A 14,734-nucleotide genomic window follows, 5' to 3' on the forward strand; every position below is an offset into this window, starting at 1 on the left:
TCTTTTAAATAATTCATCTCTTATTATTTATAGACCCTCAGGGTTCCTACTCAGAGTTTTTCATATAATTTACAGATTTCATTTTAAACCCATCTTCTACTCTACACAAAACATTTACTGTCAGTCACTTTATTCTTCATTTAGATCATCAAGAAGACTCCTGAATACCTCATTTAAGAAGGAGAAGGTTTATGGATGTGGTGAAGGAAGACATGCAGGTAGATGGTGTGAAAGAGGCAGATGTAGAGGACAGAGGGGGGATGGAGATGGATGAGCAGAAGAAGAAAAAAAGAGGAAGAAGAAGACGCTCCCCACTTTACAAACTTTCACTTTACAAACTTTTAATTTACGAACATTTACTTTACAAACTTTCACTTTACGAACTTTCACTTTATGAACTTTTACTTTATGAACTTTTACTTTACACACTTTTAATTTACAAACTTTCACTTTACAAACTTATACTTTACAAACTTTTAATTTATGAACATTCACTTTATGAACTTTTACTTTACACACTTAATTTACGGACTTTTAATTTATGAACATTCACTTTATGAACTTTTACTTTACACACTTAATTTACGGACTTTTAATTTATGAACATTTACTTTACAAACTTTCACTTTACGAACTACTTTAGGAACTTTCACTTTAAGAACTTTTACTTTACGAACTTTTACATTACAAACTTCTGCGAATACGAACAGGTGAAATTTATTAATTTTGTTTTATTACTGAATATAAAATATTGTATAGAGTATTTCTCTTAGTTTTAGTATCTGGTTGTTTATTTGATAGTATTTCTAGCTCTTATGTCATTGGGAGATTTGTGTAGTCAATAACTAACACAGTAACAACTTACACACAAACTCATGCTATAAAACAGTCATTCAGCTCGTAACTCGTTCATAAGGTGGTGAAAGTCTGTGTTTTATTAATAACCTGTAAATAACACTATCATTATAACAGATCATCAGTAACACTTTTATTCCATCAGCTTGTGTTGTAGATTCTTTACCCACATGTTTCTTCAGACTCCTCCCATAACTCAGAATTAAAGAGAGAAAACATGAAAAAATAAATCATTATTAATAAAAAGTACAGTTCATGCAGTATTAAATAAATCACAAACTACTGTTATCCACTAAAATAATTTATATTTCAAAATATTCATCCTGTGGGTTAATTAATACATTCATTAGTAGATGAATAAAATACTTGTAATTTGCTGGTTTAATGACTGGATTTCATCATTATTATTTCATTATATTAAACATTTCTTTATTTAATATCACATAGGAATTCCTCCAAATGAAGAGAACTGCAACATCTCATCATTTCGATGGGATAAATGACTCTAATCTACTGACAGATACAATATTTATACAGAAATAAATCACTGGAGGGTTTATAGAATGATCATCTGTATCTGAAGTTCATCTGGAGAGAGCTTCACTTGCGCATGCGCACTATCGGCCGGCGGTCGGTACTGCAAAGCAACGGCACCCTGTTTAATTTATGTAAGGTGATTTGTGGAAATGTGAAAATATTACTATTTCTATTTATTTTTAACATTTATTTTAAGTTTGAATGCATAAGTGCATTATTTAATTGAAACATAGCGCGTGCATTTTCTGGACCAACAGCAGACTTTTGTTCAGCGTCCACGCTATTACACTGATCCACAGAGGACTTACAGTGTTTAATCAGCTACTAAAATGTACAAATAAATCACAGGAACAATTGATTCTTCTTGTTAATTGGATAAACAAGATGAATTAAGCGACGTTCCCTCAGAAAGTGTGGAGTGACAGTAACGCTCAGAGCCATGAAGTGACACAGCGCCATCTTGTGGAAATATACACCATTTTGATTAAGTTTTAACACGAGTCTCTTCTGTCATCACTTCACACAAATAAAGTGTGTATGTGCTCCTCAGAAGAAATCAGCTAGTAAGCAGCAGTGCAGACTCACATGTGCGAGGGGTTTGCGCGAGTGGGCGGGGCCAGAGCGATATCTTACGGTTTTATTGTGACGTCACAGGATCCGCTCCTCTGCTATAAATTCACCCTCAAAGGTGAGAATGAGTGTATTCCCACCTTTGATAAGATGGGAGAAGTTGACCAGAGATGAAGGATGAGAAGGTGGTGCAGGTACTCAATGAAGTGATGAACAACCACCTGGAGAAGGATAAAAAGAAATTCTAACTCCAGTGGGAACAAGGATGGCAGGTAGATAACATTTGAGGCTGATAAAACCAGCCTAGAGCTCTGTATTGAGGAACAGGTAAGTCACATGTAGAGTCAGATCAATTGACTTACAGGCAGACAGTGTGCACACAAACAGAAGCATTGAGAAAGGAGAAGATCACAGGTCTGGAAAATTAAAAAAATAAATTAATAGGCCCATTCCAGGCTTATGGTGCAAGCTTGGTTTGCCAGGTTTGGGAAGAGAGAAGGAAAATGGAGAAACAGCAAAAAGAATGTGAGTGTGGAGCAGATCTCAGAAGATAAATGCAGGGAACAATGTGAAGAACTGCTGCTTATTAAAGAGGGAAAAAGCTGGAGGAAATATGTAAAGAAGTAGCTGTGTGTATATACAGTATGTATGTATGTCTCTGAGTGTGTATATGTATGTATACCTTTTAGTGTGTATGTGTGTATGTCTCTGAGTGTGTATGTGTGTATGTCTCTGAGTGTGTATGTGTGTATGTCTCTGAGTGTGTATATGTATGTATACCTTTTAGTGTGTATGTGTGTATGTCTCTGAGTGTGTATATGTATGTATACCTTTTAGTGTGTATGTGTGTATGTCTCTGAGTGTGTATATGTATGTATACCTTTTAGTGTGTATGTGTGTATGTCTCTGAGTGTGTATATGTATGTATACCTTTTAGTGTGTATGTATGTATACCTTTTAGTGTGTATGTGTGTATACCTTTTAGTGTGTATGTGTGTATACCTTTTAGTGTGTATGTATGTATATCCTTTAGTGTGTATGTGTGTATACCTTTTAGTGTGTATGTGTATGTATACCTTTTATTGTGTATGTATGTATATCCTTAAGTGTGTATGTATGTATACCTTTTAGTGTGTATGTGTGTATACCTTTTAGTGTGTATGTATGTATATCCTTTAGTGTGTATGTGTGTATACCTTTTAGTGTGTATGTGTATGTATACCTTTTAGTGTGTATGTGTGTATACCTTTTATTGTGTATGTATGTATATCCTTTAGTGTGTATGTATGTATACCTTTTAGTGTGTATGTGGGTATGTCTCTGAGTGTGTATGTGTGTATGTCTCTGAGTGTGTATGTGTGTATGTCTCTGAGTGTGTATGTGTGTATGTCTCTGAGTGTGTATGTGTGTATGTCTCTGAGTGTGTATATGTATGTATACCTTTTAGTGTGTATGTGTGTATACCTTTTAGTGTGTATGTGTATGTATACCTTTTATTGTGTATGTATGTATATCCTTTAGTGTGTATGTATGTATACCTTTTAGTGTGTATGTGTATGTATACCTTTTATTGTGTATGTATGTATATCCTTTAGTGTGTATGTGTGTATACCTTTTATTGTGTATGTATTTATACCTTTTAGTGTGTATGTATACCTTTTATTGTGTATGTATGTATACCTTTTAGTGTGTATGTATGTATACCTTTTAGTATGTATGTATACCTTTTATTGTGTATGTATTTATACCTTTTATTGTGTATGTATGTATACCTTTTAGTGTGTATGTATGTATACCTTTTATTGTGTATGTATTTATACCTTTTAGTGTGTATGTATACCTTTTATTGTGTATGTATGTATACCTTTTAGTGTGTATGTATGTATACCTTTTAGTATGTATGTATACCTTTTAGTGTGTATGTATGTATACCTTTTAGTGTGTATGTATGTATACCTTTTATTGTGTATGTATACCTTTTAGTGTGTATGTATTTATACCTTTTAGTGTGTATGTATACCTTTTAGTATGTATGTATACCTTTTAGTGTGTATGTATGTATACCTTTTATTGTGTATGTATGTATACCTTTTAGTGTGTATGTATGTATACCTTTTAGTATGTATGTATACCTTTTAGTGTGTATGTGTGTATACCTTTTAGTATGTATGTATACCTTTTAGTGTGTATGTATGTATACCTTTTAGTGTGTATGTGTATGTATACCTTTTAGTGTGTATGTGTGTATACCTTTTAGTGTGTATGTGTGTATACCTTTTAGTGTGTATGTGTGTATACCTTTTAGTGTGTATGTGTGTATACCTTTTAGTGTGTATGTGTGTATACCTTTTAGTGTGTATGTGTGTATGTCTCTGAGTGTGTATATGTATGTATACCTTTTAGTGTGTATGTGTGTATACCTTTTAGTGTGTATGTGTGTATACCTTTTAGTGTGTATGTGTGTATGTCTCTGAGTGTGTATATGTATGTATACCTTTTAGTGTGTATGTGTGTATACCTTTTAGTGTGTATGTGTGTATACCTTTTAGTGTGTATGTGTGTATGTCTCTGAGTGTGTATATGTATGTATACCTTTTAGTGTGTATGTGTGTATGTCTCTGAGTGTGTATATGTATGTATACCTTTTAGTGTGTATGTGTGTATGTCTCTGAGTGTGTATATGTATGTATACCTTTTAGTGTGTATGTGTGTATACCTTTTAGTGTGTATGTGTATGTATACCTTTTATTGTGTATGTATGTATATCCTTAAGTGTGTATGTATGTATACCTTTTAGTGTGTATGTGTGTATACCTTTTAGTGTGTATGTATGTATATCCTTTAGTGTGTATGTGTGTATACCTTTTAGTGTGTATGTGTATGTATACCTTTTAGTGTGTATGTGTGTATACCTTTTATTGTGTATGTATGTATATCCTTTAGTGTGTATGTATGTATACCTTTTAGTGTGTATGTGGGTATGTCTCTGAGTGTGTATGTGTGTATGTCTCTGAGTGTGTATGTGTGTATGTCTCTGAGTGTGTATGTGTGTATGTCTCTGAGTGTGTATGTGTGTATGTCTCTGAGTGTGTATGTGTGTATGTCTCTGAGTGTGTATATGTATGTATACCTTTTAGTGTGTATGTGTGTATACCTTTTAGTGTGTATGTGTGTATGTCTCTGAGTGTGTATATGTATGTATACCTTTTAGTGTGTATGTGTGTATACCTTTTATTGTGTATGTATGTATATCCTTTAGTGTGTATGTATGTATACCTTTTAGTGTGTATGTGGGTATGTCTCTGAGTGTGTATGTGTGTATGTCTCTGAGTGTGTATGTGTGTATGTCTCTGAGTGTGTATGTGTGTATGTCTCTGAGTGTGTATGTGTGTATGTCTCTGAGTGTGTATGTGTGTATGTCTCTGAGTGTGTATATGTATGTATACCTTTTAGTGTGTATGTGTGTATACCTTTTAGTGTGTATGTGTGTATGTCTCTGAGTGTGTATATGTATGTATACCTTTTAGTGTGTATGTGTGTATACCTTTTAGTGTGTATGTGTATGTATACCTTTTATTGTGTATGTATGTATATCCTTTAGTGTGTATGTATGTATACCTTTTAGTGTGTATGTGTATGTATACCTTTTATTGTGTATGTATGTATATCCTTTAGTGTGTATGTGTGTATACCTTTTATTGTGTATGTATTTATACCTTTTAGTGTGTATGTATACCTTTTATTGTGTATGTATTTATACCTTTTATTGTGTATGTATGTATACCTTTTAGTGTGTATGTATGTATACCTTTTATTGTGTATGTATTTATACCTTTTAGTGTGTATGTATACCTTTTATTGTGTATGTATGTATACCTTTTAGTGTGTATGTATGTATACCTTTTAGTATGTATGTATACCTTTTAGTGTGTATGTATGTATACCTTTTAGTGTGTATGTATGTATACCTTTTATTGTGTATGTATACCTTTTAGTGTGTATGTATTTATACCTTTTAGTGTGTATGTATACCTTTTAGTGTGTATGTATGTATACCTTTTAGTATGTATGTATACCTTTTAGTGTGTATGTATGTATACCTTTTATTGTGTATGTATGTATACCTTTTAGTGTGTATGTATGTATACCTTTTAGTATGTATGTATACCTTTTAGTGTGTATGTGTGTATACCTTTTAGTATGTATGTATACCTTTTAGTGTGTATGTATGTATACCTTTTAGTGTGTATGTGTATGTATACCTTTTAGTGTGTATGTGTGTATACCTTTTAGTGTGTATGTGTGTATACCTTTTAGTGTGTATGTGTGTATACCTTTTAGTGTGTATGTGTGTATACCTTTTAGTGTGTATGTGTGTATACCTTTTAGTGTGTATGTGTGTATGTCTCTGAGTGTGTATATGTATGTATACCTTTTAGTGTGTATGTGTGTATACCTTTTAGTGTGTATGTGTGTATACCTTTTAGTGTGTATGTGTGTATGTCTCTGAGTGTGTATATGTATGTATACCTTTTAGTGTGTATGTGTGTATACCTTTTAGTGTGTATGTGTGTATACCTTTTAGTGTGTATGTGTGTATGTCTCTGAGTGTGTATATGTATGTATACCTTTTAGTGTGTATGTATGTATATCCTTTAGTGTGTATGTGTGTATACCTTTTAGTGTGTATGTGTATGTATACCTTTTATTGTGTATGTATGTATATCCTTTAGTGTGTATGTATGTATACCTTTTAGTGTGTATGTGTGTATACCTTTTAGTGTGTATGTGTGTATGTCTCTGAGTGTGTATATGTATGTATACCTTTTAGTGTGTATGTGTGTATACCTTTTAGTGTGTATGTGTGTATACCTTTTAGTGTGTATGTATGTATATCCTTTAGTGTGTATGTGTGTATACCTTTTAGTGTGTATGTGTATGTATACCTTTTATTGTGTATGTATGTATATCCTTTAGTGTGTATGTATGTATACCTTTTAGTGTGTATGTGTATGTATACCTTTTATTGTGTATGTATGTATATCCTTTAGTGTGTATGTGTGTATACCTTTTATTGTGTATGTATTTATACCTTTTAGTGTGTATGTATACCTTTTATTGTGTATGTATGTATACCTTTTAGTGTGTATGTATGTATACCTTTTAGTATGTATGTATACCTTTTATTGTGTATGTATTTATACCTTTTATTGTGTATGTATGTATACCTTTTAGTGTGTATGTATGTATACCTTTTATTGTGTATGTATTTATACCTTTTAGTGTGTATGTATACCTTTTATTGTGTATGTATGTATACCTTTTAGTGTGTATGTATGTATACCTTTTAGTATGTATGTATACCTTTTAGTGTGTATGTATGTATACCTTTTAGTGTGTATGTATGTATACCTTTTATTGTGTATGTATACCTTTTAGTGTGTATGTATTTATACCTTTTAGTGTGTATGTATACCTTTTAGTGTGTATGTATGTATACCTTTTAGTATGTATGTATACCTTTTAGTGTGTATGTATGTATACCTTTTATTGTGTATGTATGTATACCTTTTAGTGTGTATGTATGTATACCTTTTAGTATGTATGTATACCTTTTAGTGTGTATGTGTGTATACCTTTTAGTATGTATGTATACCTTTTAGTGTGTATGTATGTATACCTTTTAGTGTGTATGTGTATGTATACCTTTTAGTGTGTATGTGTGTATACCTTTTAGTGTGTATGTGTGTATACCTTTTAGTGTGTATGTGTGTATACCTTTTAGTGTGTATGTGTGTATACCTTTTAGTGTGTATGTGTGTATACCTTTTAGTGTGTATGTGTGTATACCTTTTAGTGTGTATGTGTGTATACCTTTTAGTGTGTATGTGTGTATACCTTTTAGTGTGTATGTGTGTATACCTTTTAGTGTGTATGTGTGTATGTCTCTGAGTGTGTATATGTATGTATACCTTTTAGTGTGTATGTGTGTATACCTTTTAGTGTGTATGTGTGTATACCTTTTAGTGTGTATGTGTGTATGTCTCTGAGTGTGTATATGTATGTATACCTTTTAGTGTGTATGTGTGTATACCTTTTAGTGTGTATGTGTGTATACCTTTTAGTGTGTATGTGTGTATGTCTCTGAGTGTGTATATGTATGTATACCTTTTAGTGTGTATGTGTGTATGTCTCTGAGTGTGTATATGTATGTATACCTTTTAGTGTGTATGTGTGTATGTCTCTGAGTGTGTATATGTATGTATACCTTTTAGTGTGTATGTGTGTATACCTTTTAGTGTGTATGTGTATGTATACCTTTTATTGTGTATGTATGTATATCCTTAAGTGTGTATGTATGTATACCTTTTAGTGTGTATGTGTGTATACCTTTTAGTGTGTATGTATGTATATCCTTTAGTGTGTATGTGTGTATACCTTTTAGTGTGTATGTGTATGTATACCTTTTAGTGTGTATGTGTGTATACCTTTTATTGTGTATGTATGTATATCCTTTAGTGTGTATGTATGTATACCTTTTAGTGTGTATGTGGGTATGTCTCTGAGTGTGTATGTGTGTATGTCTCTGAGTGTGTATGTGTGTATGTCTCTGAGTGTGTATGTGTGTATGTCTCTGAGTGTGTATGTGTGTATGTCTCTGAGTGTGTATGTGTGTATGTCTCTGAGTGTGTATATGTATGTATACCTTTTAGTGTGTATGTGTGTATACCTTTTAGTGTGTATGTGTGTATGTCTCTGAGTGTGTATATGTATGTATACCTTTTAGTGTGTATGTGTGTATACCTTTTAGTGTGTATGTGTATGTATACCTTTTATTGTGTATGTATGTATATCCTTTAGTGTGTATGTATGTATACCTTTTAGTGTGTATGTGTATGTATACCTTTTATTGTGTATGTATGTATATCCTTTAGTGTGTATGTGTGTATACCTTTTATTGTGTATGTATTTATACCTTTTAGTGTGTATGTATACCTTTTATTGTGTATGTATTTATACCTTTTATTGTGTATGTATGTATACCTTTTAGTGTGTATGTATGTATACCTTTTATTGTGTATGTATTTATACCTTTTAGTGTGTATGTATACCTTTTATTGTGTATGTATGTATACCTTTTAGTGTGTATGTATGTATACCTTTTAGTATGTATGTATACCTTTTAGTGTGTATGTATGTATACCTTTTATTGTGTATGTATACCTTTTAGTGTGTATGTATTTATACCTTTTAGTGTGTATGTATACCTTTTAGTGTGTATGTATGTATACCTTTTAGTATGTATGTATACCTTTTAGTGTGTATGTATGTATACCTTTTATTGTGTATGTATGTATACCTTTTAGTGTGTATGTATGTATACCTTTTAGTATGTATGTATACCTTTTAGTGTGTATGTGTGTATACCTTTTAGTATGTATGTATACCTTTTAGTGTGTATGTATGTATACCTTTTAGTGTGTATGTGTATGTATACCTTTTAGTGTGTATGTGTGTATACCTTTTAGTGTGTATGTGTGTATACCTTTTAGTGTGTATGTGTGTATACCTTTTAGTGTGTATGTGTGTATACCTTTTAGTGTGTATGTGTGTATACCTTTTAGTGTGTATGTGTGTATACCTTTTAGTGTGTATGTGTGTATACCTTTTAGTGTGTATGTGTGTATGTCTCTGAGTGTGTATATGTATGTATACCTTTTAGTGTGTATGTGTGTATACCTTTTAGTGTGTATGTGTGTATACCTTTTAGTGTGTATGTGTGTATGTCTCTGAGTGTGTATATGTATGTATACCTTTTAGTGTGTATGTGTGTATACCTTTTAGTGTGTATGTGTGTATACCTTTTAGTGTGTATGTGTGTATGTCTCTGAGTGTGTATATGTATGTATACCTTTTAGTGTGTATGTATGTATATCCTTTAGTGTGTATGTGTGTATACCTTTTAGTGTGTATGTGTATGTATACCTTTTATTGTGTATGTATGTATATCCTTTAGTGTGTATGTATGTATACCTTTTAGTGTGTATGTGTGTATGTCTCTGAGTGTGTATATGTATGTATACCTTTTAGTGTGTATATGTATGTATACCTTTTAGTGTGTATGTGTGTATACCTTTTATTGTGTATGTATGTATACCTTTTAGTGTGTATGTATGTATACCTTTTATTGTGTATGTATTTATACCTTTTAGTGTGTATGTATACCTTTTATTGTGTATGTATGTATACCTTTTAGTGTGTATGTATGTATACCTTTTAGTATGTATGTATACCTTTTAGTGTGTATGTATGTATACCTTTTATTGTGTATGTATACCTTTTAGTGTGTATGTATTTATACCTTTTAGTGTGTATGTATACCTTTTAGTGTGTATGTATGTATACCTTTTAGTATGTATGTATACCTTTTAGTGTGTATGTATGTATACCTTTTATTGTGTATGTATGTATACCTTTTAGTGTGTATGTATGTATACCTTTTAGTATGTATGTATACCTTTTAGTGTGTATGTGTGTATACCTTTTAGTATGTATGTATACCTTTTAGTGTGTATGTATGTATACCTTTTAGTGTGTATGTGTATGTATACCTTTTAGTGTGTATGTGTGTATACCTTTTAGTGTGTATGTGTGTATACCTTTTAGTGTGTATGTGTGTATACCTTTTAGTGTGTATGTGTGTATACCTTTTAGTGTGTATGTGTGTATACCTTTTAGTGTGTATGTGTGTATACCTTTTAGTGTGTATGTGTGTATACCTTTTAGTGTGTATGTGTGTATGTCTCTGAGTGTGTATATGTATGTATACCTTTTAGTGTGTATGTGTGTATACCTTTTAGTGTGTATGTGTGTATACCTTTTAGTGTGTATGTGTGTATGTCTCTGAGTGTGTATATGTATGTATACCTTTTAGTGTGTATGTGTGTATACCTTTTAGTGTGTATGTGTGTATACCTTTTAGTGTGTATGTGTGTATGTCTCTGAGTGTGTATATGTATGTATACCTTTTAGTGTGTATGTGTGTATGTCTCTGAGTGTGTATATGTATGTATACCTTTTAGTGTGTATGTGTGTATGTCTCTGAGTGTGTATATGTATGTATACCTTTTAGTGTGTATGTGTGTATACCTTTTAGTGTGTATGTGTATGTATACCTTTTATTGTGTATGTATGTATATCCTTAAGTGTGTATGTATGTATACCTTTTAGTGTGTATGTGTGTATACCTTTTAGTGTGTATGTATGTATATCCTTTAGTGTGTATGTGTGTATACCTTTTAGTGTGTATGTGTATGTATACCTTTTAGTGTGTATGTGTGTATACCTTTTATTGTGTATGTATGTATATCCTTTAGTGTGTATGTATGTATACCTTTTAGTGTGTATGTGGGTATGTCTCTGAGTGTGTATGTGTGTATGTCTCTGAGTGTGTATGTGTGTATGTCTCTGAGTGTGTATGTGTGTATGTCTCTGAGTGTGTATGTGTGTATGTCTCTGAGTGTGTATGTGTGTATGTCTCTGAGTGTGTATATGTATGTATACCTTTTAGTGTGTATGTGTGTATACCTTTTAGTGTGTATGTGTGTATGTCTCTGAGTGTGTATATGTATGTATACCTTTTAGTGTGTATGTGTGTATACCTTTTATTGTGTATGTATGTATATCCTTTAGTGTGTATGTATGTATACCTTTTAGTGTGTATGTGGGTATGTCTCTGAGTGTGTATGTGTGTATGTCTCTGAGTGTGTATGTGTGTATGTCTCTGAGTGTGTATGTGTGTATGTCTCTGAGTGTGTATGTGTGTATGTCTCTGAGTGTGTATGTGTGTATGTCTCTGAGTGTGTATATGTATGTATACCTTTTAGTGTGTATGTGTGTATACCTTTTAGTGTGTATGTGTGTATGTCTCTGAGTGTGTATATGTATGTATACCTTTTAGTGTGTATGTGTGTATACCTTTTAGTGTGTATGTGTATGTATACCTTTTATTGTGTATGTATGTATATCCTTTAGTGTGTATGTATGTATACCTTTTAGTGTGTATGTGTATGTATACCTTTTATTGTGTATGTATGTATATCCTTTAGTGTGTATGTGTGTATACCTTTTATTGTGTATGTATTTATACCTTTTAGTGTGTATGTATACCTTTTATTGTGTATGTATTTATACCTTTTATTGTGTATGTATGTATACCTTTTAGTGTGTATGTATGTATACCTTTTATTGTGTATGTATTTATACCTTTTAGTGTGTATGTATACCTTTTATTGTGTATGTATGTATACCTTTTAGTGTGTATGTATGTATACCTTTTAGTATGTATGTATACCTTTTAGTGTGTATGTATGTATACCTTTTAGTGTGTATGTATGTATACCTTTTATTGTGTATGTATACCTTTTAGTGTGTATGTATTTATACCTTTTAGTGTGTATGTATACCTTTTAGTGTGTATGTATGTATACCTTTTAGTATGTATGTATACCTTTTAGTGTGTATGTATGTATACCTTTTATTGTGTATGTATGTATACCTTTTAGTGTGTATGTATGTATACCTTTTAGTATGTATGTATACCTTTTAGTGTGTATGTGTGTATACCTTTTAGTATGTATGTATACCTTTTAGTGTGTATGTATGTATACCTTTTAGTGTGTATGTGTATGTATACCTTTTAGTGTGTATGTGTGTATACCTTTTAGTGTGTATGTGTGTATACCTTTTAGTGTGTATGTGTGTATACCTTTTAGTGTGTATGTGTGTATACCTTTTAGTGTGTATGTGTGTATACCTTTTAGTGTGTATGTGTGTATGTCTCTGAGTGTGTATATGTATGTATACCTTTTAGTGTGTATGTGTGTATACCTTTTAGTGTGTATGTGTGTATACCTTTTAGTGTGTATGTGTGTATGTCTCTGAGTGTGTATATGTATGTATACCTTTTAGTGTGTATGTGTGTATACCTTTTAGTGTGTATGTGTGTATACCTTTTAGTGTGTATGTGTGTATGTCTCTGAGTGTGTATATGTATGTATACCTTTTAGTGTGTATGTATGTATATCCTTTAGTGTGTATGTGTGTATACCTTTTAGTGTGTATGTGTATGTATACCTTTTATTGTGTATGTATGTATATCCTTTAGTGTGTATGTATGTATACCTTTTAGTGTGTATGTGTGTATACCTTTTAGTGTGTATGTGTGTATGTCTCTGAGTGTGTATATGTATGTATACCTTTTAGTGTGTATGTGTGTATACCTTTTAGTGTGTATGTGTGTATACCTTTTAGTGTGTATGTATGTATATCCTTTAGTGTGTATGTGTGTATACCTTTTAGTGTGTATGTGTATGTATACCTTTTATTGTGTATGTATGTATATCCTTTAGTGTGTATGTATGTATACCTTTTAGTGTGTATGTGTATGTATACCTTTTATTGTGTATGTATGTATATCCTTTAGTGTGTATGTGTGTATACCTTTTATTGTGTATGTATTTATACCTTTTAGTGTGTATGTATACCTTTTATTGTGTATGTATGTATACCTTTTAGTGTGTATGTATGTATACCTTTTAGTATGTATGTATACCTTTTATTGTGTATGTATTTATACCTTTTATTGTGTATGTATGTATACCTTTTAGTGTGTATGTATGTATACCTTTTATTGTGTATGTATTTATACCTTTTAGTGTGTATGTATACCTTTTATTGTGTATGTATGTATACCTTTTAGTGTGTATGTATGTATACCTTTTAGTATGTATGTATACCTTTTAGTGTGTATGTATGTATACCTTTTAGTGTGTATGTATGTATACCTTTTATTGTGTATGTATACCTTTTAGTGTGTATGTATTTATACCTTTTAGTGTGTATGTATACCTTTTAGTGTGTATGTATGTATACCTTTTAGTATGTATGTATACCTTTTAGTGTGTATGTATGTATACCTTTTATTGTGTATGTATGTATACCTTTTAGTGTGTATGTATGTATACCTTTTAGTATGTATGTATACCTTTTAGTGTGTATGTGTGTATACCTTTTAGTATGTATGTATACCTTTTAGTGTGTATGTATGTATACCTTTTAGTGTGTATGTGTATGTATACCTTTTAGTGTGTATGTGTGTATACCTTTTAGTGTGTATGTGTGTATACCTTTTAGTGTGTATGTGTGTATACCTTTTAGTGTGTATGTGTGTATACCTTTTAGTGTGTATGTGTGTATACCTTTTAGTGTGTATGTGTGTATACCTTTTAGTGTGTATGTGTGTATACCTTTTAGTGTGTATGTGTGTATACCTTTTAGTGTGTATGTGTGTATACCTTTTAGTGTGTATGTGTGTATGTCTCTGAGTGTGTATATGTATGTATACCTTTTAGTGTGTATGTGTGTATACCTTTTAGTGTGTATGTGTGTATACCTTTTAGTGTGTATGTGTGTATGTCTCTGAGTGTGTATATGTATGTATACCTTTTAGTGTGTATGTGTGTATACCTTTTAGTGTGTATGTGTGTATACCTTTTAGTGTGTATGTGTGTATGTCTCTGAGTGTGTATATGTATGTATACCTTTTAGTGTGTATGTGTGTATGTCTCTGAGTGTGTATATGTATGTATACCTTTTAGTGTGTATGTGTGTATGTCTCTGAGTGTGTATATGTATGTATACCTTTTAGTGTGTATGTGTGTATACCTTTTAGTGTGTATGTGTATGTATACCTTTTATTGTGTATGTATGT

Source organism: Silurus aristotelis (assembly GCF_946808225.1).
Source record: "Silurus aristotelis genome assembly, chromosome: 1".
NCBI lineage: Eukaryota > Metazoa > Chordata > Actinopteri > Siluriformes > Siluridae > Silurus > Silurus aristotelis.